We start from the raw sequence: 26962 nt of genomic DNA, 5'->3' as shown, positions 1-26962 counted from the left end.
TTTAGATGATTCACCTGTTAGGATGAACCAATCAGATCTACATATACCTTGATTAGATCTTTTGCAATAATCACCTCTTGTGATTGATGAAATCTTTATAGCACCTTGTGAACCTTGCTAATATATTGCTTCTATTGCTGAATTCACATCTGTCTCTTGTATCACAATATGTATACATTCATACAGGTCATTTTTTCATTACAACAATTACAACTCTGTATTATACACATATATATACCATTTCAGTAATTATAGATGCAAGGTCGGCTGAACACAAGTAAACAAAATATAACTGAGTTGGCCAAATAGTAAAATAAACTCGAGTTCTTCAGATAGACTTGATGACCTTCTGATACATGGCATCCACTACATTACACGGCATCATCATGCACTCGATAGAGGTAGGGGCTCGGTTCATACTAGTCATACAATGTTGCCTAGAACACGGTAACCATTGGTGACTTGGTAGATATTGTGTCACTCGGTAAAAGCTAATTTCTTTGTTAACCAACTGAGCTCGGTTAACATTGAGTCCTTCTTCACTCGGTCAATACTGAGTCCATCTTTACTCAATTAACACTAAGTACATCTTCACTCGGTTAACACTGCGTCCATCTTTACTCGGTTAACACTGCTTCTATCTTTACTCGGTTAACACTAAGAGCAACTTTACTCAGTTTTGAACTGTGTCTTTGATGGTCGATTTGAACTGTTTCTTCGACGCTCAATTTGAATTGTGTCTTTGATGCTCGGTTTGAACTATGTAATGAGTGTTGTCACTAGTGGAAAATACCTTTATGCCAACAATTAGATGGAGTAGGCGTATCCTTATCTTTACCCCTTGCCTTCTTTCTCGATGAAAGATAAACTTCCTCCTCCTCTGAGCTTATACTCTAAACCTCATTTGAATCTAAGGAGAAGTTAGAAATCCCCATGTCTTGAGAAGAAAAAAGTTAGAGATTCCATAAATCATGATTTTGAGGTATTTTGTGAAGCTTGAATCCAGGTTTTCAATACTTTCTATTACAAGTTCAAATGGAAAGTCAGAGTGTGTATGATGTAAGTCATAGACCAAGGAATGAGTTTAAGAAACTTCCATTTATTTCTCTATTGGATGATGCATTGGATGCAATTTCACAAGTTTTGGAAAATGGGTTACACATTGAGGATATCAAAAGTTACATCCATTGCAAGATTGTGAACATAGGTGGTGAAGAGATTCATAAATATTTGGGAAATATGTGTAATAATGACTTATCTTTGAAGTTTGAGTATGTGCATCTAGAGAATTTCAATTTGATAAATTATATGTTTTATATAGAGTTTGAAAATCATGATTGGACCCAATCATTTTGAGTAGGGTAGGTACATGATGATATGTTTTGGTTAGGATATGAGAAGATTGTTATTGATAATGGCCTAATTCACAAGGTCATGAGATTGAGTAATGAAGGAAATAATGTTGTTAATCATAGGAATGTCAAGAAAATGGTTGAGACAAACCTAAATGAAAGATATGATGAAAGAAATATGAAGGTATACTCCATTCAAGATAAAGGAGTAAAGTTTCTAACCAAGATATTAGGGTACAAGTTGAATCATGGATCGAGGATTAAATCTGTACTAACTATATTTTTGCATGTATCCTATGTAATGGATATGCAAGGGAGGAAAGTTAACTTATGCAAGTTATTAGAATGCAATTGTTAAATAACATTGCAAGGTTGAAGAAAACTAAGAATGCAATATTCAAATTTCCATTGTCAATAGCATTATCTAGCATGAATAACTCCATTGCTTCTAATCTTGTCTCAAGATATTAAACTTCTTCTTTGAGAACCACCAAGCTCTGATACCAATTTTTGGAAATATAGGATAGGCTAGGTTACTAAGAGGGGAGGGGTAAACCAAGAACCAATAAAACTTAATCTTATTTTACTAATTAACCCTTTACATATTTTTTGATTTAATTGCATGAATGGATAACTGAAAGCATTAAAACATTCATAACACTTTGACACAAGATACGGTGTCCTAGAAACCTTCCAAATAGAAATTAAAACTAGGGTGGGGGTGATACCCACAAGGTTTAGTACCTTAGTATAAATTTGGCTAGTTAAGGCTTACAATTGATCACTTCTAATGATCTACCCTGTTAGGAGCAATAAGGACTTCTAGGTCCACATTGATAGAGGATTTACAAAACATAAAATGAAGTAAGCACTCATAAAGATATTTGTAAAAGACTTTTAAGTCTACCTTGTGAAAGGGTTTAATGGTTCCACCTGTTAGGATGAACCAGTGGCTAATCTCTAATTTGCAACTCTGATTTGTTGGTTGAGATAGCTCATAATTTGTATTCATTTTCTTTAAAAATTGTATACATTTATAGTAAACTTAGAATGACCTTAGGAAGAACATAGAGATCATTCTATATTCATGTATTCTTAGGAACTAATAGAGAAAATACATCATAAACTTGCTCCAAAATTGGACCAAAGAACAGACAGTGTATCACCTAGAAAACAATAGAATTCAGACAATGAAGTTGAGAATTTGCTTGCTATAATTGAACATGAAGTTGAATGTTGCACAAACTCACCAATATTATGGACAATGTTTTTTTCTTAGTATTTTTAAAACACCAACAAAATGGTGACTCTACTAGGGAGTTGTCCAACACATCTGTGAAAAGTACTATAATTTCTTTGGTTCTATTGTGTACGTGTGTGTCAAGTTATCTAAGTTTTGCAAAAGAGAATAATAGGAAGGCATCTGGCATGATGAATTCTGAGAAGAATTACTGATAATATTTTTTGTAAGGCAACCAATTAGATCTAAGGATTTGTAGTAGACTATGAGCCCTGATGGATTAGGCACTGGTCAAATTGATTCAGCTGGAAGAGAAATATGTCCTAAATGGTTTTCAAAATGTAGAATTATAATCAATTTTACTTTTATTTCTTGTAGATCTTCAAAGTTGGCTAGTACTTGTTTGCATGGAATGTTTTAGCTTTAGTTAGTCACTATTGTTGAGAACACATGCAGATCTATAGAAAATTTTTGGCCAGATCTGTTATATGGGATGTGTTTATTAAATTGTCAAGAATTATGCATTTATTTCAGGATTTGAGATGAGAATCAGAATGAAACTAAAATAATTCTCATACAGTGTTTCCTAGTCTTGAATCATTCCTGGGTATACCCACCCTGGTTTTGTAGATCCTAAAGAGTAGAAAACCACCTTTCATTTTGTTGAAGTTGGATCCAAATGGTTTGCACACATAATTGTTAATAGGAATTGGCTAATCCTTAGATTGTGTGAGTGATATCATTTTGGTATTAAACATCTTGTTGCTTAGTAGTTTTAAAACACCAACAAAATGGTGACTCTACTGGGGAATACCTCCACAATATGAAATGTTGCTTTCTCAAAAATGGAGTGCTGCTATGGGGTGTAGTTTACAATGTGACTTAGCTTATGTTACTTTCCACATCGGGTATAAAGCTATCAAGGTGAATAGAGAGCCAAGGGTTATCACATTTTAGGGGAAGAAATTGACAAAGATGCCACTTGGTTCTTAGATACTGGTGTGAATGCCTTCAGAGCTGAATTGATTATTCAAGAAGTTGAGAATTTGCCTACTATAATTGAACATGAAGTTGAATTTTGCACAAACTCACCAATATTATGGATGATGGTTTTTGATGGGGCTAGTTCTAAAGAGGGTGTAGGGGCAGGGGTAGTTTTTGTTTCCCTTGAGAAAAATACTTTCAGATACTCATTCATCTTGAAGTTTTCTTGCACAAATAATATAGCAGAGTATGAAGCCTTGTTGCTAGGATTGAAAGTTTCTACACATCATGGAATCAAGAAATTGCATGTCATAGGTGATTCTAAACTAGTTATCTCCTAGATAAAAGAAACCTATGCATCCAAGAATAGGAGATTGAAACAATATAGAAATGCAGTTTGGGATTAGAGAGAATCTTTTGATGCATTTGATATCTCATGGAGAGATAGGACTCAAAATAAAATGGTAGATTTATTAGAAAATGTAGCAATCAAACCTAAGGAGATATCATTTGTAGGAATCTTTCAAATTGAGGTACAAAATAGACCTTCTAGAACTAATAACATTAAAAATTGGCAAGTCTTTGAAGATGACAAAGACATTATAAAATTTTTGTTAAATGAAGATAGATATCAGGGTCAAGAAATGGATTATAGTGATTTAATTGAAACCATAGATGGTAAGGAAACCATTTTTGGCCAAGAGATTATGCAGTTGAAAACCAACAAGGTGCCAAAGGGGTTAGTGGTCTTGGAAAGTATTTTTGATAACTAGGATAGAGTCAAACCAGGAGTTAAGGACCCTAAGCCTTAGGAATTAGAAGAGATAAGCCTTGGTACTGATGAGGCTCCAAAAAAGGCTTATATTGGCCAAAATCTACCTGCTGAAATTAGAAAACCATTAATTAACTTGCTTAGGAAGTATAGACATGTTTTTGCATGGTCATATGATGACCTTAAGGCTTATAGGGAAGATTTTTTCCAACATGTCATACCACTAAAGGATAATGTAAAACTTTTCAGACAAAAAAAAAGACCAGTAAACCCTACTCTAGCTCCCAAAATGCAAGAAGAGTTGATGAAACTAAGGGATAGGGGGATAATCAAACCAATTAGACATTCCACCTAGGTTTCAAATTTGGTACCTGTTAGAAAGAAAAATGGAGACATAAGATTATGTGTTGATTTCATGAATTTGAACATTGCATCCTTGAAGGATAATTATGGATTATGAAATATGGAAGCCATGTTGCAACAAGTAACTAGTTTTGAATTAATGTGCATGATGGATGGTTTCTCGAGGTACAATCAAGTTTTGGTAAAGGAAAATGAAGAATTTAAGATAGCCTTCACAACCCCGTGGGGGACCTATGTATATGCAAGGATGTCATTTGGCTTAATTAATGTAGGAGCTACTTTCCAAAGAGCTATGGATGTGGCATTTCATGATTATATTGACAAATTTATGGTTGTATACCAGGATGATCTTACAGCCTATTCCAAGAAGGTTGAGGATCACTATAGGCATTTGGAGAATTTTTATATCAAATCTCTAGAATATGGAGTATCCTTGAACCCAAAGAAATGTACATTTGGGGTGACAGAAGGTAGATTACTAAGACATATAGTGTCTAAAGATGGAGTGAAAATAGATCCTAAGAGAGTAGTAGCTATTGATAAAGTCCCCAAGCCAAAGAATATAAAAGGAATTCAATCCTTCTTTGGCCAAGTTAATTTTTTTAGAAGGTTTGTTACCAATTTTGTTGAAATTAGTAGACCTATCTCAAAGATTCTCAAGAAGGGAGCTACTATAGATTGGAATGGTGAGCCTTCACAAGCATTCTAGGATATTAAAACTACAATAAAAAATGCCCTAGTCCTCAGAACCCCAAGTTATATAAAGCCTATGCATATCTTTTCTTTTGCATCCTTTCACACTATAGCCGCAGTCTTGTTGCAAAAAATTGAAGAAGGATATGAACAACCCATTGCTTTTTTTAGTAAGTCACTGCAGCTTGCTCAATTGAAATATGAGATAAATGAAAAATAGGCATATGCTTTAGTAAATGCTGTAAAGGCTTTTAGATGCTACCTAGTAGGTGCTATTGTCATTGTCTTTGTACCTAGTGCAGCTGTGAAGGACATATTTTCTCAACAGGAAGTATCAAGTAGAAGGTGTAGATGGATCAACAAGATCCAAGAATTTAATATTGAAATATAGATAACTAAGTTGGTAAGAGGTCAAGGTTTAGCTAAACTCATGGCTAAATCTAATTTAGATGCCAATCAGATAAATGCGGTAGTTGATGACCTCAGATCTGACTTATGTGACATGGATCATTGTGATTGGTACACTAATGTTATATATTACCTGTAACACATGGAAGCTCCTCCCCATTTGGCTAAAAATAAAAAAGAGGAGCACTAAATTACAATCCATTAGATACATAATTGTCCAAGGCAAGTTATGGTGGAGAAATTTTGAGGGAGTGTTGTTGAAGTGTATTGATCAAGAAAAGGAAAAAGAGGTCTTAAATGAAATGCATGCTAGATTGTGTGGAGGACACTATATGGCCAAGACTATTGCACATAAAGTCATGAGGGCTAGATTTTGGTGGTCATCTCTTTTCAAGGATGCTCAAATTATGATTAGGAAATGTGACCCTTGTCAGAGATTTGTTGGAAAATTGAAGTTCTCAAGTAATACTCCATTGAAGCCAGTGGAGGTCCAAGTACCCTTTCAAAAATGGGGTATGGATTTCATAGGAGAGATTTCCCCCAAGTCTAGCACTGGCTATTCTTGGATTCTAGTGGCTATTGACTACTTTAAAAAGTGGGTAGAGGCTATCCCCACAAGAAATGCAACAAGTAAATTTGTCAACAATTTCCTACTAAATAATATTATTTCCAAATTTTGTTGCCCTCAAAAAATTGTAACAAACAATGCAATGTGCTTCAGGTCTGAAGAATTCATCAAATTTTGTGATAAATATGGAATAAAAAGATCATCATCTTCTCCTTATCATCCATAAGGAAATGGACAAGCTAAATCTAAAAATAAGAGTTTGTTAAAGGTTATTAAGAGAACCTTGGATGATAACAAGAAAGAATGGGATTCCAAGTTACAGTTAGCAATATGGGCCAATAGGGTAACTATGAAGAAAGCCATTGGTGTAGCTCCATTTGATATGGTGTATGGCATTCAAGCAAGAATTCCTTAGAAAAACCTAGTAGGTTTGTATAAGTACATTCAAATGTATGATGAGGATATCATTGATGATATGTTGGAAAGATTGGATGAACTAGTTGGTCTAACTAAGACCAGGAAAGAAGCATCAACCAAAAACCAAAAGTTGCAACTACAGGTTAAAGCACTCTATAATAAGAGGACAGTGAACAAGAAATTTGAAAGTGGAGAATTGGTCCTTATGTGGAATTCTAGGATAGAAGATAAAGAAAAATATGGTAAGTTTGATCCCATATGGTTAGGTCCCTATCTAATTGAAAACACATGGGGAGGAGATTCTTATATTATCAAAGATCTATCAGGCAACATTCTTGAACTACCAGTTCATGGCCAGTTCTTGAAGAGGTATTTTTCTTGAAAAATACTTATTTTCTCCATGAACAATACTTTAGGGATTTCTTGTACATATGTGTAAATCCTTTTGTCTTTGTATAGTTTCCTATTAATAGCTTTCCTATATGTGTGGTTCTCTTAGTAGTGGTTGGTCTACTTCCCCCATAAATTTTGAGCCCTCACTTGAATCTAGAGTTTTCAATGTCCCTAGACAGAGCCACTATTGGTCTAAATTTTCATGTGATAATTTTCCTTTGTCCAAATATAAAAATCTAGATTGGAATCCATTAATGGTGAATAAGGTTTCTAGCTAAATCTTCCATTTTGTTAGCCTGTAAAATTTTTTGTTAAAACCCTATGTCTCATTCCATTTAAAAATTCCTTGGCACAAAAGTTTTAAAAAAGGGATAAGAGAATATTCTTTTCCCACCCATTTTGAGGTCATGGTTTAACCCTTTTGAAAGAGGTTTTATCCCACCATTGGATCTTATTTGAATCTATGGTTGTCATATACTCATTATAGCAAGATGCTTGAATGTTATGCCTAGCGAGGTAGCGACCATTGGATAACTATGTTGTGATATTGAAAAAATGAAGTATGGTGACAAGAATTGTAACATTATGACCACGTGTTATATGCCAAGCTTGTCATTTTTTAGAATCAACGCATGTGAAAAAAACCCAAGAATGGTGTCACCAAAATCCAAGTCTCTCCAGCAATTTGCTAAGTCACTATCAAAAAATCCATGTGACTCATCGGTGGCAACATAGAAAATGACCAAATTTCACAAAAGGTGGTGCTCTTTTAAAGGTTGATGTGACTAAAAAAAACTCCATGCAAACTTATAAATCTGCATGACTACCTTTTTTGACACCAATATTAATTGGTAAATTTGCAATCAATGTGTGTTTGTTCTCCATCACCAGAATTGATAATCCATCAAAGGTCACTATATTGTTAGCCAGAATAATGCCAATTTTTTGATAGCGACATAGCGAAGGCTCGGTCATGAAAAAAGAAAGTGTTCTTTTATAACAAGGAATGATTTTGAGGATCCCAAGGAAAATATTGTGCAATCTTTACTTTTATTTCTGTGCAAGTTGTGTCACTCAGAGTTTTATTTCCTGGTGTCAGTTTTGATGTTTATTGGGAGGTTGTTGTATTGCTAGCTAGATAGTTGGTATTTTCACCAGTAGGGATGTAGTGACTGGTTGAAAAGTGGTGATGTAATAGAAAATCCTCAAAGGTGGGCCCTGAATGAGTGACATGATAAAGATGAATTGTGTAGATCAAATTACACAGTGCCATTCTACTAAGTATCTATAAGCCAAAAAATCTAGATTCGTCAAAACTCGCTATATCACTATCTGGGAAGTTAGTTTTTTTGCTGAGAGCGATGTAGCGACCCACCTGAAAGTCACGAATGTGGCAAGGCCAAGAACTTGTCACGACATTAAGAGATAAAAATAATACATATGTGTGCGAATGTATTAAGCCAGCTCAGCGACAGTAGTACCTGGACCCACTTCCCATGTATAAAACATACAAAGAATTATGATCGTCAGATCAAGCATGGATCAACGATACTCGTTAACTCACTATGAAGAGATATGTGATGATTATGTATAGTGAGTTAGTGAGCAAGGGAGCCACCATTATTTTCTTAAAAGTCATTTCAAATATCTGCCACACAATCAAAGCAAAATCAATGGTTATCACTAGCTCGCTATGGAAAGGTGCTCGAAAGTTATGTATAGCGAGTTAGCGAGTTGATGACATGTTTCCTTGGTCATCTGTGGGCTTAGCTTGAAATGCCAGCATTGAAGAAAAGGTATAGATGGAGGTAGTTTATTGGTTTGACTACCAGCATGCTAAGAAGAATATTGAGTTAGCCTAGTTTTCATTCTTGGATCATAGGATTTTTCAATGATCAATGGCACAAATTTAAAAGGAAGTGTGATGCTACTTTGTTTTTCTATTCTAAGCATTTATGATGAATGAAATCTTCATGTTTGGGAGAAATAGAGTATAATACATGACATTTTCATTAATTCTAGTTCCACACAAACAAAGATTTCATGTTTTCTGAGCACAAGAACCTATTGATCATATTGTGTTAAGCTTGGTAAAGACATGAAGTGATTCCTCATATGTTCAAGAGCAACTATAGAAGTTCAAAGAATAATATGTCTAGCAAGTCAAGTACTTATATATAATGTCTATGACATTCTAGTTCCTATTACTATGATTAAGATGCCTCCTAAGAAAGCATTCTCTGGTGAAGTTAATTATATGGATAGGAATGTCCACGATGATTTGTTAGAATTACTCCCAGAATCCACTACAGAGCCTACACAAGTTAAAAGGTTAATTTCCTTAAACCCTAGGCTGAAAATTGCTAATGGCTTATATGACAAAGGGAACTGGGTTAGGGATGCAATAACTACTCAAACTAGCCTTGTTTTGTTTAAAAAGTGGTTTTCAGAAAGGAAGTTGTTTCCCCCTCATGCTAATATCTAGAATTTTGATATGGCAAAGCTAGTAGTTCCAAGTGTTTTCATGGATTATGATTTTCTAGAAGCCATTACCAAGAATTATGACCAAGCTATTAGGGTTGTGAGAAGAAATGATGGTGTTCCTTTGGTCTCAATTAGCCCTGAAGAAATTAGAGAGGTTTTTCACCTAGAACCATTGTCAGATTACCATGTGCCAATCAATTTACCAAAATTAGAGAATGAATACAAAGAAAAGAGAGATGTAATTAGGGGAGGTGCACTAAGGGCACACATTGGTACTATAGGAACTTTTCTAGTAATTAATGCAGCCTCTAGAGAACCTTTCAAGAAGAATCTTTTCACTTCTTGGGCTATACAGATATAGAGGACCCTGTGTCGTGTTTTTGGTGAAGATGATTAGGATTTCATGCCCATTTGCCTTATGTATATGATGGTTCAAATTTCTTCTTTTGGTGTAGATGTTATCTTTGATTTTTCCTCCTTTTTTGCTAAAGAAATTCACATTGGTTTAGTTGGAATTGCGAAAGGCAAAGTGGAGAAAACTTTTGGCCACTATTCTCTATTAATGCATATGTTCTTGTTCAAGGGGGTGACATATTTTGGTAATGAGATGGAATTAAATAGAGAGGAAAATGGGGAAGTACTACCGGTCTAATTGTGGAGTGCAGATATGACCTGAGATGCAAATAATGCTAGTTTTGTCATATTTGATATGTATTTTTCTTCTAAATTGAGATGTCTCATATTGAGTGACAATCCCAAAATTCCCAAGGTACTAATGAGTCTCATCAGGCCTATGGATAGCCCCCATAATTTGAAAGTTTCACATAATTGGGGTGATATCATCCCTTACTCTATTTCTATTATTGTTAGAATTTATGGTTTTAAAGGGAGTCCTCATGTCTTGCCTTACCAAGTACCTTTCAAGGTAGGAATGGCTGAAGTTTTGTGGCAACTAGGAGGAGTAGAAGAAATGTTTTTATTGAAGAGGCAACTAGGGTCAATTTTCCCTACCTGCATAGTGGCTCATTAGTTTGTGATGACCAAAGGGGGTTGGCTCTTTTTGCATAAAATTTTTGGATCAGTATATGATAGTTGGCTCCCATCCCCATTTTTGTGATTTTGAGGGATTTTTCAATCAGACTTTGAGACATAGGATTAAGCTAGGATAGTTCAAACATGATTCATATTATCTAGAAGACATTATAAGGAATAAATTCTCATTACAGGAACAAGAAACTAAAAAATAAAAATGGAGAGTGTACTCTTAGGTCCTAGAATTTATTAATTGTTTTGATCATAAATATAGTCCTTTAGATAATGCCAATACAGAGGTTGACAGAATAAATAAGCTCATGAGTAACTTACCTAAAATAATGGAAGATATGAATGAGAAGAAATAAAATTTTATTGATTCTTTTCCTAATAAGGCTAGAGAAGTCATGATGAGGTTGTCTTTCACTCCTAATATAGGAGCTAGTCAAATAATTGTACAGAAGAAGCCTAGTTACACTATAATTCAAAATAAAAGGGCTCCTATAGATAAGGGCAAAAAAATAATGGGATCCATCAGTACATCCCTAGAGGAGAGACCTAATGAGCCTAGTCCCAAGAGGTAGAAGGTAGTGAGAGAAGAGAGGCCTCAAGTTGAGGAATATTCACCCACTCAATCCCCTTTGAGGATTGGAGAAGAACAGTTCACATGTGAGAAAATTGAGTAGATGGGATCACAAGGAGGCATTTTTATTACTCAAGTAGAATTGGATGAAGGCAACCCTCCAGAACCTCCCCTCCCAAGTTTGGACCTAACAATAGCTGACTATAGAGGTAGGGAATTGGACCCTGTGTTAGAATAGGCAAGTCATCAATTTTTGGTTGATAATAGTTTTGTGAAATCTAGGGCTTTTTAGTAGTTTGCATGGAGGGAAAACATAAATATTTTTGAGGAAAAATGTAAAAGGTTGAAAACAGAGCATCTAGAAATGGATGAAGCTTCCATCCAAAACCAAACAAAAGAAAAAGTGATAAGAGAATTTTAGAATATAAGCCCTAAGGATGGAAGGCAAATGATAAAGGCATCTAACATTTCATTGTTGCCCGATTGGGATATTACAGATGCATTGACTTTCAATTCTATTTCTAATAAATTGGAGTTGCAAGACTCAAATAAAAGGGACTTCCAAGGCACTACATTCATTGAAGATAAAGCTGCATTAATTAGTTGGTCATTGAGAAGAGGATCTAGAGCCACATCATCACAACCAGATGAGTTTGGATTGATGGGAAACATACTTGTAAGAAGGGCTACTGATACCTCACATGTGCAAGTAGCACATTGGAATGTGGATTCTTCCAAGTTTCTTTTGGCCATTGCTAAGAAGGAGGAATAGGCTATGTTTGAGTTACAAAATAAATATGAGGCAGTTGTGGATGCCTACAATAAAGAGGTAAAAAAGAGAATTGAGCTTGAGAACAAGCTATTAGGAAAACCCACTAGGCCTAGAATAACATACCCTCATCCCCCAGTTAAACCCTTCAAATCCACCCCCCTCATAGAAATACCAAATACACCCCAAAGGCCATAGTACTACACTGCTAAGGATTTTGAAGAAGAAAAGGATAAATTGTGGGCCTTACAAGTAGAGCTGGAGTCAAAATATGAGATAAACTAAGAAAAGCTCTCACATATTTGGGGGAGAAAGTTGAATGGCCACTAATCCATGATCAATTGGCTAGGGTGATCAGTATCTAGGAGGATTTGAAAGCCAATGATGAGGCTCTAAAGCCTATTGTGAATAAATGGGTAAGAAGGGAGAAAGCAATGACATTTTTGTGTTTCTTTGTCGTAAGGGGTTCTTATGATCAAATTGAAAAAACCTTTTACATTGTTCTAATATTTCTGATTTTGACAATAAAAGGATTCATTTATAGAGAATACTAATAGGCTACTTGAATAAATATAAGAGCCAAAAATTTAGTTTGTTTCCTCGTGCCCTAGATAAAAGCAATAATTTGAAAAAAAAAAGATGAATGGGTGAAGGAACTTGATGATATTTTTTGTTTAAGGATGAATAGAATTATAAATAAAATAAGGCATGCATGGTGGGCTACCACAACGAAAGAAATGGTGAAGGCCCAAATATTCTTTGATTCTTTAAAATAGGAATTTGTTGCTATTAATAATGAAGCTAAGTATGTGTTAAAAAGACAAAGAGATATTTTGCAATTCAATTGGCTAGATGACACATTGTTTGACAAGTGGATGGAAAAGATAGAGAATTGAGCTTGAGAACAAGCTAGAGAATTGTAAAAAAGAGAATTGAGCTAGAGAACAGCTTGGATAGCAAAGATAGAGAATTGTAAAAAAGAGAATTGAGCTTGAGAACAAGCTATTGGGAAAACCCACTAGGCCTAGAATAGCATACCCTCATCCCCTAGTTAAACCCTTCAAATCCACCCCCCTCATAGAAATACCAAATACAACCCAAAGGCCATAGTACTACACTGCTAAGGATTTTGAAGAAGAAAAGGGTAAATTGTAGGCCTTACATGTAGAGCTAGAGTTAAAATATGAGATAAACTAAGAAAAGCTCTCACATATTTGGGGGAGAAAGTTGAATGGCCACTAATCCATGATCATTTGGCTAGGGTTATCATTATCTAGGAGGAGTTGAAAGCCAATGATGAGGCTCTAAAGCCTATTGTGAATAAATGGGTAAGAAGGGAGAAAGCAATGACATTTTTGTGTTTCTTTATCGTAAGGGGTTCTTATGATCAAATTGAAAAAACCTTTTACATTGTTCTAATATTTTTGATTTTGACAATAAAAGGATTCATTTATAGAGAATAATAATAGGATACTTGAACAAATACAAGAGCCCAAAATTTTGTTTGTTTCCTCCTGCCGTAGATAAAAGCAATAATTTGAAAAACAAAGATGAATGGGTGAAGGAACTTGATGATATTTTTTGTTTAAGGATGAATAGAATTATAAATGAAATAGGGCATGCATGGTGGGCTACCACAATGAAAGAAATGGTGAAGGCCCAAATATTCTTTGATTCTTTAAAATAGGAATTTGTTGCTATTAATAATGAAGCTAAGTATGTGTTAAAAAGACAAAGAGATATTTTGCAATTCAATTGGCTAGATGACACATTGTTTGAAAAGTGGATGGAAAATATAGAGAATTGAGCTTGAGAACAAGCTAGAAAATTGTAAAAAAGAGAATTGAGCTAGAGAACAGCTTGGATGGCAAAGATAGAGAATTGTAAAAAAGAGAATTGAGCTTGAGAACAAGCTATTGGGAAAACCCACTAGGCCTAGAATAACATACCCTCATCCCCCAGTTAAACCCTTCAAATCCACCCCCCTCATAGAAATCCCAAATACACCCCAAAGGCCATAGTACTACACTGCTAAAGATTTTGAAGAAGAAAAGGGTAAACTGTGGGCCTTACATGTAGAGCTAGAGTCAAAATATGAGATAAACTAAGAAAAGCTCTCACATATTTGGGGTACAAAGTTGAATGGCCACTAATCCATGATCAATTGGCCAGGGTGATTAGTATCTAGGAGGAGTTGAAAGCTAATGATTAGGCTCTAAAGCCTATTGTGAATAAATGGTTAAGAAGGGAGAAAGTAATGACATTTTTGTGTTTCTTTGTTGTAAGGGGTTCTTATGATCAAATTGAAAAAACCTTTTACATTGTTCTAATATTTATGATTTTGACAATAAAAGGATTCATTTATAGAGAATAATAATAGGCTGCTTGAACAAATACAAGAGCCAAAAATTTAGTTTGTTTCCTCGTGCCCTAGATAAAAGAAATAATTTGAAAAACAAAGATGAATGGGTGAAGGAACTTGATGATATTTTTTGTTTAAGGATGAATAGAATTATAAATGAAACAGGGCATGCATGGTGGGCTACCACAATGAAAGAAATGGTGAAGTTCCAAATATTCTTTGATTCTTTAAAATAGGAATTTGTTGCTATTAATAATGAAGCTAAGTATGTGTTAAAAAGACAAAGAGATATTTTGCAATTCAATTGGCTAGATGACACATTGTTTGACAAGTGGATGGAAAAGATAGCTCCTGGTGAACAGTTTGATGAAGATGAAACTGACAGTGATGAGGTGTAGGGTGAGGATATCCAAATCATTGAAACCTTCACTACACAAGCCCAACTTAGTCTGTTCTTCGGTCCAATTTTTTGGAGCAAGTTTATGATGTATTTTCTCTGTTAGTTCCTGAGAATACTAGAATGATCTCTATGTTCTTCCTAAGGTCATTATGAGTTTACTGTAAATGTATACATTTTTCAAAAAAAATGAATACAAATTATGAGTTGTTCCCATATCAGTTCTTTCTAAATTTTGTCTCCTTTTGATTACTTGGTTATCTTGATGTTGTATGAGTAAAGGCTTGTGCAATTGAATGCAATCTAGTTAGGTTGTATATCTATTCATCACTTCTATTAGTTCAATGGATTAAGTAAAATCTTTGATGAATTTGATAAGATTGCTATAGTATTAAGAAGAATTTTTGAATGATGAATTTTGATAAAAATTGCTGATAATATTTATTGTAAGGTAAAAAATTAGATCTAAGGATTTGTAGTAGACTCTGAGCACTGATGGATTAGGCACTGGTCAAATTGATTCAGCTAGAAGATCAATATGCCCTAAATGGCTTTCAAAATGTAGAATTATAATCAATTTTACTTTTATTTCTTGTAGATCTTCAAAGTTGGCCAATACTTGTTTGAATAGAATGTTTTAGCTTTAGTTAGCCACTATTGCTGAGAACACATGTAGATTTATAGAAGAATTTTGGCCAGATCTATTATATGGGATGGGTTTATCAAATTGTCAAGAATTATGCATGCATTTGAGGATTTGAGATGAGAATTAGAATGAAACTAAAATAATTCTCATACAGTGTTTCCCTATCTTGAATCATCCCTAGGTATACCCACCCTAGTTTTGTAGAGCCTAAAGAGTAGAAAACCACCTTTGGTTTTGTTGAAGTTGGGTCCAAATGGTTTGCACACATAATTGTTAATAGGAATTGGCTAATCCTTAAATTGTGTGAGTGATATTATTTTGGTATTGAGCATTTTGTTGCTTAGTAGTTTTAAAACACCAATAAAATCAATGTCATTGTCTTGTCCCAATTTTCTAGTAACACCTTGCTTGTATGTAATGCAATATGTACTTTTGCTGAAAACTTCATCATGTGATCAGCAATGGAGAAGTTATTATCATGGATGAGAGTTTTGGCATGTGTAATGTGTTTCTACAATGCATCCATGTTTAGGAGAATCATGCCTTGGATGTCTACAAGTGTGGCCCTGATCTTGGCTTCTTCCTTTAGTAATTCTACTTGCATACTAGTCAAAAATCTAATCTTTGAGTAGTAAGCAAAACTATAGCTTAGGTCAAGTGACAATTGGTGTGCACTTTCCTTCAACTCTACATCTATCTTAGATAGTTTATCTTTTATTTCCTAAGTGAAGATAAATGTACCACATAACTTACTGAATAATGAGTAACATTATTGTAGAGGTTCCTAATGAGTTGATAATAGAAGATAGGTCTACTTGATATATTGCAATTTTTTTTATAACATGTTCTAGTACTTTATTTTCAAATTTTCTCTCTACTCTTTGTAACAACTTCTCTTGCCCATTTAGATCTTCATTGAATTTTTAAACAAATTTTGCTAACTAAACCAAAACAGGGTGAGTACTATCAACCTTGGTACTTAATGCATCTACAAGTATGTTCTTTACATCTTCAAGCACTTGATTTTCTCTACTTTTCTCTTCTCTAAGCTTCTACTCCTTAGCTTTCTTCTACATTAGTTCACCTATGATGTTCATTTGATCAAGATTCAGAGTAGAAATATCCCAATTTAGGATAACTATATCCTCATCAATATCAATATCTCCTCCTTTACCTTTATCTTTCCTTGAAACTTTAGTAGTCAGTTGAGGCTTGCTCTCAACTATCTTTTTACTTACTATTTTCATAATAGGAATTATAACAATAGTAGAAATAGAAGGACTAGGAGCAAAAGTGGATATTGCACTAATAGTAGAAATACCTAGTTTTTGTATAGCCAAATTTGATGATGGAGGAAGCACTAGTTTTTTGGTAGAAGAAGTGTTGATCATTTCAGTCAATATAGTACTCAACTAAACAGGTATAGAGATTGGTTGGGAGCATTGTGTTGTATTGGTTTCCATAACCAACTTGAAAAAATATTTCTCTAAGCTTGATGGCATTAAATATTTTCTCAGAGTGAGGAAATGAGGCCATAACTACTACTACTATTTTCTTAGGGTTAGTTTCATCAATACTTTGAATCTTAGGGATATTTTCCTCGATAGCTTCCTATTCTTGTTCCTCATCATCCAAATTTACATCATTATTGTGATCTTCATCCTTGTCATCTTCATCATCTATGTCACTAACATGAACAACAAAATCACTTTTTTAATGAAGTTTGTAGATATTCTTCCATGTAGTTGTAGCCATCTTCACGACATGTTCAATGTCATTAACCAATATCATGCAATTTTTGAATGTTAGAGTGAGTTTTTATTCATTTTTCTTCAAGGATTATTTCACCTCTTTATCAATAAGACTTGGTACAAGTTGTCTCAGAGTCTATTCATATATATCTTTTGCAATTTTCCTAGCATTTTCCCAGTTGGGCTTGATTCTTTCCATAAGCTCATTGGGAATTTGTTGTACAAGTTGATCAAGTGAGTATTTCTATTTACCAAGTTTTGACATTATCATGTCTTCAACTTGCTTCTTCTCATTTGTATTCCTGGTCTCATATTTGAGAGATTTGAAGTTTGTCACACTAGCTTCTGCATCAATCTCTTTTAATTTTTCCTAAAATGTAGGTGGAGATCTTTTGAAAATAATATCCTCTATGTATTCTTCACCTAATTTCAATTTCTTTCTATATCTAGATGCTCTTCTTATGAATACTATAGTAGATGACTTGGTAGGTCTAGTTATGATAACCTTACCCTTCTTCCTGATTGGCTCTTCTTCTTTAAATTTTGTTTCTTCTATCGCATCTTCTTCCACATCATCTCCTTTTCCTTTTATCAATAAGAGAGTAAGTTTCTTCCCTTAGTTTTACTATCCTCTTTTTTTCCTTTGCTAACTACTTGAGGAAGCTTAATTTCAAGTTCTATTCTTGCTTGGCTTCATCAAAAGTACCAAAATATGTGGCCTTGGGATCCAAAAGTTTATTTAATAGTGTTTCAATGATATCCTTAGTGTCATCAATGTTAACCTCATAGCTTAGAGGCTTAACTCACACCACTCTAGGTTTGACTGTTTGAATGTACACTTTGTCACAGTCTAGCATGAAATAACACCATCCTTGTAATCTTTTATAAGTTTCTTAGGAATTTTGAATCTACTATTCATCTTTTCCTTGAATGAATCAAAGTAATTATCCATGATATTGACAAAGTTCTCACCCATTTCTTCTATATATTCATTAATCTGATATAGTATCGGTACATCTTTTCTCCATATGACTAAACCTTTTGAAGGGAAAAATTTTTACACAAAGAAGAATAAAAAAATCAAGAGTGAACCAAAATTTTTGATGATCTCCATGTTCTTGTTGAATTAATTCATCATTAGCTTGGAAAGGTTGAAAGACATGTTGTTCTTCACCATCCTAAGAGCCTGATCAGCTACCTCACATGACATGTTGTTGAGATGACTGGAGCTAAATATTTTATGAGTTGTTATATGAATTCCAAATTTCAGCTCTATATCAGTCACACTGCTGATCTTCATGTCTCTTCCATCCCACTAGGCAACAGTTTTACTTTCTAGTTCTACCCAACTTAGGGTTTGGTAGACTTTTCCTTTTTCAACATTGGGATCCCTATGATTCAATGAATAAATTTCTTTATTATTTGAATAGGTTGCTCCAAGCATAGCTTCCCATTGTGTACAGACTAAGGATGAACCTTATCTATTTTATCTAAAAATCTTGGGGCGTATGCAAAATATGTGTTAAACCCTTGGTCTCCAAATGTTGATGCTCAATTTTCAACACACCATTCACACATAACTTTTCTAAAGTCTCATCCATTTCTAGGGTTCTAATGTCTTGAACTGAACAATGAAAATGTGAACGAATATCATTAACAAGTAATACCTTTGGTGGAATCTACGACTGAGCTCTAGTTGGATCAAGCACTTCTATAATTGTCAGACTCATTTGAAGTCTGATGCCTTCCAATAAACTCAAACCATCTTAGATCCTTTCTTGCTTTTATTGCTAAAGGATTTCATGCTCACTAAGGTTTATGAAAACACAAAAAATTTTAAACAAAAAATGCATAGATCACTTGGAAGCACATAAATTGTTTTTCAAAAAATTATGGTGATAAATGAGTTTCATTTCCTTCCTTTTAACAAACTTTCACTTTCCAATTGCCATAAATTCTTGGTATAATCTCTTGTTTGATGATAGACTATCTTCCACTTAGCTTGACCTTAGTGCTTGGTAGATTCATTGATAACTCTGTGTCCACACAATATTTTAGTTTATCCTAACTTTTCTCACCAGCATCTTACAACCCGACCTAGCTCAGTAAGGTCTATATTTTCCTTAGAGACTTAGTGATCCCTTTGCATATTAAATTTTGAAATGGATCTTTCCTTTTAGTAGGTTGGAACTAACATAGGATTTCTACTTTAGAGTCTTAGTTCTAGTAATCCATGTGGGAGATCAAATAGAAATTCTTGAGTCACCCAATTCTTGAGTGACATGAGCTTTATGGCTTGGACTTGCTTTCTTAGAGGATTTCATAATCCATTGCTTCCTCATCTTCTTTTTGATGTTTTCATCTTTGGATTTCTTTTCATCTTCAACCCTTCTAGTGTTCATATAGTTCTTGGCAAGATATCCAAGTTCTATACAAATAAAACATCTTCTAGTGGTGTCTCTTGTCCTCATATGATGTTTCACACAATTTTCTCCAATGTGCCCAAATTCTCCATAATAGTGGCATCTACACCATGTGTTGTAGTCTCAACCAAATATAGCTTTCATAATATATTCTATTGGGTTCAATATCTAGGCTTTGCATTCAGAATATTTGTATCCATGCTTCTTGCATTTGTGACATTTTCCTTCAAATTTCAATTTCTCTTTGCATTCATTAGCTCTATGACTAGGCTTATTGAAATTGTAACACTTTCCATTGAATTTTACTTTACCTTACTCCAAAATTTGTTTTATGTATGACCTAACTTACCACAATGATTGAAAAAATTCCTTTGATTCTTTTGAGCTCCTTGCTTGGATAATTCACCTTCTTTTGTGTATCATATTCCTGCTTTGCCCTTTTGTCTGTATTGGCTTTGCTCATTCAATTGATTCATGTCTGTTTGAAATTTCATCATCCTCTCATTGGTTTTCTTTTTAGTGTTTAGATCTTTTTGCAATCTTTCATTTTCTGATCTAAGATTCATCATTTCATTATTTGCATTGGTAAGTTGATCAATGAAGTCTACCTATTGAAGGGATAGATGTTGAATTTAATTGTTCTTTCCTTCTATCTCTTCTTTGGCTTTGTCTTTTTCTTCCATGACTTCACATAATTTTACTGACTAAATTTCTTATTCTCTTTTCAATTTTATAATTTCTTCCTAAAGATTACAATTCTTTTCTAATAGGTCTCTAATTGTCTCATTTGCTTCATTTGAATTTCTTTCTGGATAGATATCTTCAATTCTTTCTTCAGTGTAGAGCTTTTCATTTATTTGTATTGCAAGATATTTTATTCTTTTCAAGGATTGAGAGAGTTTCTCTTTTTCTTTCTTAAGTTTCCCAATAGGAAATTCCAAATCTATCTTATCATTGTCAATAGCTTTATCTAGCCTGAATACCTCCATTGCTTCTAATCTTGGCTCAAGTTGTTAAACTTCTTCTTTGAGAACCATCAAGCTCTAATACCAATTATTTGAAATATAGGATAGGCTAGGTTATAGAGAGGGGATGGGTGACTCAAGAACCAATAAAACTTAATCTTATTTCACCAATTAATCCTTTATATATTTTCTAATTTAATTGCATGCATTAATAATTAAAAGCATTAAAACATTTATAACACTTTGACACAAGATATGGTGACCCAGAAACCTTCCACATAGAAAGTAAAACTATGGTGGGGATGATATCCACAAGCTTTAGTACTATAGTATAAAGTTGGTTGGTTAAGGCTTACAATTGATCACTTCTAATGATCTACCCTATTATAGGAGTAATAAGGATTGCTAGGTCCACCTTGCTAAAGTATTTACAAAACATATAATGAAGTATGCACTTGATAAAGAGATTTTTAAAAGATTGTTAAGTCTACCTTGTGAAAGGATTTAATTTTTCCACCTGTTAGGATGAACCAGTGGCTGATCTCTAATCTGCAAATCTAATTTGCTGGTTGAGATTCTTTTGGAGTGTAATGATTGCCTTGTTGTGATAGATAAATCTTTGTTTCTCCTTATACTACTTGTAGCCCTCTTAATTTGTACTTACATTCTTGTTATATTTACATCACGTGTTCTCTCTTATTATGACATTTCTCTCTTATTCTAATGTGATACAATAAATATTATATATATATATATATATCAATCCAAATCATAATACATGAAAGTTGGCTACAATACAAGTTTCACCAAAATACACATAGTCAACTCAACTACATGGGTTCTAAAGACAAACTTGGTAAGGTTATTATACTTGGAAACTATTGTCAACACTAAACAATATCATGCTTTTGATAGACATAGAAGCTCAATTCATACTAATCACTTCCAAGTAGTCTAAACTTGATCAACACTAGTGATAGTGAATACAATGAAACTTGACATATAAACTAAATCGGTTGGTTGATGCTTCCTAGCTCTATCAACACTTGATTCACATTACTAATTTTGAGAACTTGGTAAACACTAGAGACCATAGTTTGTACTATGCAACTCAAGAAACACTATGAAGCTTTGTTTGCACTAATATTAGACAACTCATTAGATACTACTCGGTGTGAACTAAATACTAATTCTTGAACTTAGTAGAAACTATAGAACTTATTAGTACCTAAATTACTCAGTTGACATTGTAATTTGCAAGATAAGCTTGGTAGCTATTACCCATTTTGACTAAGTGTGAGATAATAATAAACAAACTTGGGCATAATATCAATAGAGAATATATAGAATAAGATACTAGAGGATCTATATAATAGGCTTGTAAATAGGAAAAAGAGAGTATCAGATGAATATATGAATATGAGGATCACAATGATAAATAAACTATGTGATGTTGACTCTAAGGAGGAATCAAATAGAATTTTGAAGGGTATTGAGCCCTTGTTTAGGAACAAAAGAAGATAAATTCTTCTAATAGGAGGCAATTATTAGGATATTAGGAAAGAAACTAAGGAGGCGATTATAAAATATATGACCTCAGTACCTAAGTTGTGTGTGTAGTCTAAGCCTAGGATCCCAATATATATGTAAGTGCATACATCTCCTAGGGAAGAGGAAGAAGTAGAGGAGACTCAATAGACACTCTCAACTCTTCAAATTGTTATGGGTATTGAATCCATGCAAATGGATAGCACACACATAACTATGGATATTAAGGAGAACCCTTCTGTAGCATTTGACCAATCCATTGTTGGTGATATCACTACTTACTCTAGCTATGATAATGATGAAGAAGAAAAGAAGAAGTTAGAGGAAGAAAAGAAAAGGAAAGAGGAAGAGGAAAGAAAGAAGATAGAGAAAGAGTGAAGGAAGAAGTCAAGTGAAGAATCTAAACACAAGAAAAAATGGAAGATTGTGATGAAAGAATCAACATTCTTTCCCAATCTGAAACATGTGGAGTCAAAAATAGGAAAAGTGGTTTTCTAACATAAAGTTGGCATACCTTATATAGCTCTAGCATCTATATCTATTGTAGCACTAGAAACCAATCCATCAGCACTAGTAGTGACATTAGATGATGAAGATAAAAAAGGCTAGATGATCACATTTAGTAAGTTGTTTAAAAAGAACAAATCAGTAAAGTCTTTGGAGAAGACATTAACTATATTCTTGGTCAGAATGTTGAATGTAGTTACTAGAACTATAGCCATTCTAGGCTTGCATTCAAAGGCCATAGAGTTGGTGAAAACCTTTGATAAGGAATTCATAACTTTAGCAAAAGTAGCTTCAATGAGAGTTAAGGTAACATGTGATGCAACACTATTCAACACAATATGCACCAATGTGTGTAATGATCTGAAGGCACTTGATGGAAACATCAAGGGACTAAGAAAGAATATTAATGAAGATAAAATAGTGTATGGACAATGTGCATAGTCATACAAGTACCTTGAAAACTTTGAGAGTCAGATAAAAGGGAAGTTTACTGAACTTGAAATGCTCATTTTCAAGTTACAACTCCTAGAATCTAGTATTTAAGATTATGGAGTAGAAGTGGAGAAGATACATGGTGTGATCAAAGACATGGAATCTAATAAAGAGAAAGCAACCAGGAGATTCTCTAGTCTTGGAGAATTTTTTCATCTAAAGTCAACATTTTACAGAAGTGACTTGAGGAATGTCTTATAGTTAAGGCTTCCTATGACAAGTTTTCCTATACTAACTTGAGTGCAGTTGAAGTGGTGTCCTATGCACTTTGTGCACTAATAAATATTTGAGAGACAATAAAGGACAACTAGAAGAAAGAGATAGAAAGACTAAACGTTTCTTATGTAGATTATTTTTCCATATTAATAGGTTAATCAATAGCAACGAATTTTGCATATAGATTTTGGCACCTTTTCCATTGATGTCAAAGGGGGAGAGTAGTATGTAAAGAAAATTATATGTTTGAAATATGCAAGTACAAAGGAGTATACACAAATGGGGGAAAATGTTGTATATGCAAGACTTTGTAAGGGGGGGTGTACTTATGTATCAATATAAAGGAGTGATAAGGGATGTAATGATCCATCAAAACATCAATAAAATTGTTATGTTTTGAAGGTAATTTTGTAGTTACTTATATTTTGTTTTTGTTATGTCTGACATCATTTTGGGACTTAGCCAATTTTCCCAAATGCTACCATCACTACCAAAGTTGGAGATTTTTGGCAATATGATTAGATATATATATTAATGGTTGTCATTTATGGAAATAAACATCGAACATTTCATTTATACATTTAGAGTGAAAATTTTCTAAGTGTTAGACAATTTAGAACAACATAGAGAAAGTATGTTAAATGTACAAATGACTCATTAAGAGTTAGCTCATGCATAGTTAGAGGAAACTTCATGATAGTTTCATGATGATGTGTGCTAGTGTGTTGATGTGTATGGATAGTATGTTACGTGTTATGATCAAAATACCATTGTTGATATTTAACTATGTAGAACAGAGCATAGCAGAGAATTATAGTATATGGCTTTAAGAATTATTTTGGTTACAAAATAACTACTAAGTTATGATGAGTTGACTATGTGAATATTATTCCACAAGTTATTTTATATTATGTCAAATGTGTGAACACATGAAGCTAATTGAGTAAAGTTTTGTAAATGTGTAAGGTATAAGTGGGAATCTTATATTGTGCAATAATTGGAGTTGTAGTGTGATATGAAAACTATTGTGTGAATGATATAAAAGATATGTTAGCCTTATGTGATTTGAATTATGATGTATGATCAAAAAAAGTGAGAAGTATAGTAGATAACAAGTATTGTATGTACATCTATTTTTGTGAAGAACTGAAGTGTATAATTGCATGTTAGGACAATGGGCTCTTCTTGCATAGATTATATTTGTTCTACCAACTACTAATAGGGTTGAAGCTTCTACCAAGTCTTAGACTTGTAATAGGAACTTGAGATACTATATGTACTTCAAATACTTCTAATAGGGTCAATATACTTAACATGATCCTATTCCTTAGTGAATCATCTAGTGGGTATAAAATTGATTGGGTGATTAAGATTGATAACATGTCAAGGACATATGACATGGATTAAGGAGCTATGATATTTAATGAACATTGTAAATTGCACATGATTCAAGTTGATTAATATGATTGATCATAATAACATCAACAAATATTACCAATGTTATTAAATTTATTGGACAAGACTAGGGACTCGACAATGTGGATGATCAAATGATAAGGATGATAGATCAACCTAGCACCGAGGGACATAGAAATGCCAAGGTTAGGTTTTATAGGTCTAATAGTTTGACAAGACACTGAGGGATAGTAAATTGCCTAGGATTAGAGAAGTGTTTATTTTTTAGGGATGTTTGACATGTCTTAGATTGATTAGGGTTAACTCAAAATAGTTTTGTGTTGATTTGGTATAGTTTTAGGTTGATTAGGGATGCTTTTGAGTTAATTAGAAAGGATTGTGATGATATTGAAATGGATAAGATTTGATCAAAAGAGATTCTAATGATGTTGAAATGATTTAGATTTGATTGAATGAGATTTTGATGGCATTGAAATGATTTAGAGTTAGTTCTAAAAAGTTTAAATAAAACAAGAATCGATTCTAAAATGATCTACAGTTGATTTGAAAGGAGGTGCAAATGATGAGTAACATGTCAAAATATGTTCGAATGATGATCAATTATTGCCAAAAGATTAGAATGAATGAAATGTGAAAATGGAACATGTTAGTATGAAAATGTGATGAAATAGTAGATGTGAACCATTTTTTAGCATCTCCATTATAAATATTTTAAATACTTCTAAACTTAGGGGACAGGTTTCCCATTATGAACTTTTCTATTTTTATAACTTCTTTTGCTAACTATCAAGGGGGTTTGGGTTTTATGGAGATCCCCTCTAACTTAAACTATATAAACTAGATTTGAAATATTATTTAGGGGTTAGAAGATAAACAAAATAAAACAAGATGGGTTTTTTTTTTTTTTTTCTCTCTTTGTTAGTATATAGCCAAATTTTGTCTCTTTTTTTTGTGATAATAGAAATGATTTAGTATCTAGTATGTGAGGGATTTATTCTAATTGAACTAAGAATCATTGAAAATTGAATGAATCATAGGATTAATCTGAAACTATGTGTTTGAGATTTAATTGAAGATTTTATAAGTGATACTCAAGGAGTTTCTTGAGATTTTACTTTTATTTCCTTGTGCTAAGGGGGCATGTTATTTTAGTAATGTTTTCATTCTAGAGTATGTGCCCTAGTTGATCAATAAGATTGGTGTTGGGGTCATATGGAATATTACCAAGTACTTTTATGATCAATGTCCTTGCTTTGATTGAGGTATGTGCATGACTTTGTCTTAGACTTACTTTCTTGGATGTTATGAGTTTCTTCAACAAGTTATTGTGGAAATCAAGGTCTTCATCACTCAGTTCCTTTACACTTCTAGTATACTTGTCAAATTCAATTTAGATTATCTCAGGATCCTCTTCTTCTTAAGTATACTTCTTATATACATCTCCTTCATCTTCAAATATTGAAGATAGTGATGATGAGGAAGGTATTTTGTCCTCTTCCTTATTTTCCCTTCGGATTTTTATAATTCACTTCTTCTCAAGTATAGCTTCCTTTTTTGTGGATTTAGGCTTTATGAGGCTTGGGGAGCTCTAGTGCTAACTAGATGACCAGTTAGTCATCTTCCTTCTATGCATCCTTTTGTTCCTATAGATGTTTCTCAATAGTCTCCTTTCTTGGGATTCTCTTGGTTCTATCTTCTTCTTACATGACCTTTGTTGATAAGACTTCCTCCATATGTGAAGTCTCTACTAGCTTGTTTGTTTGAGTATTTCCTTCTTTCCTTCTATCTTCATGCTAAGTGGTGTTGGGCCCATTTATCGTTGCACCAAAAGCCATGACTGTTAGTGAACATGGAACACCACATAATTAACCACCTGTGGGCAGGGGAGCACATCGCATCACCCAAAAATCTCCCCCTCGATGCGCATACCAAGTGCTTACGCAGGTCGGGATGGCACCGGGGAGATTTGAACCCATGACCAAGCCAAAACCAGGCTCTGATACCAATTGTTGGGCCCACTTGCCATTGCACCAAAAGCCATGACTGTTAGTGAACATGGAACACCACATAATTAACCACCTATGGGCAGGGGAGCACGTCGCATCACCCAAAAAGTGGTGCATGATTTCTCCATTTATACTAGTTATACCATAACTATCTTGGGATCATCAACTAGACTTG

The sequence above is a fragment of the Cupressus sempervirens genome, chromosome 2, assembly GCF_028749045.1.
Source record: "Cupressus sempervirens isolate cs-2001-9-10 chromosome 2, ASM2874904v1, whole genome shotgun sequence".
Taxonomy (NCBI): Eukaryota; Viridiplantae; Streptophyta; class Pinopsida; order Cupressales; family Cupressaceae; genus Cupressus; species Cupressus sempervirens.
Note: the sequence above shows the minus strand (reverse complement) of the source record.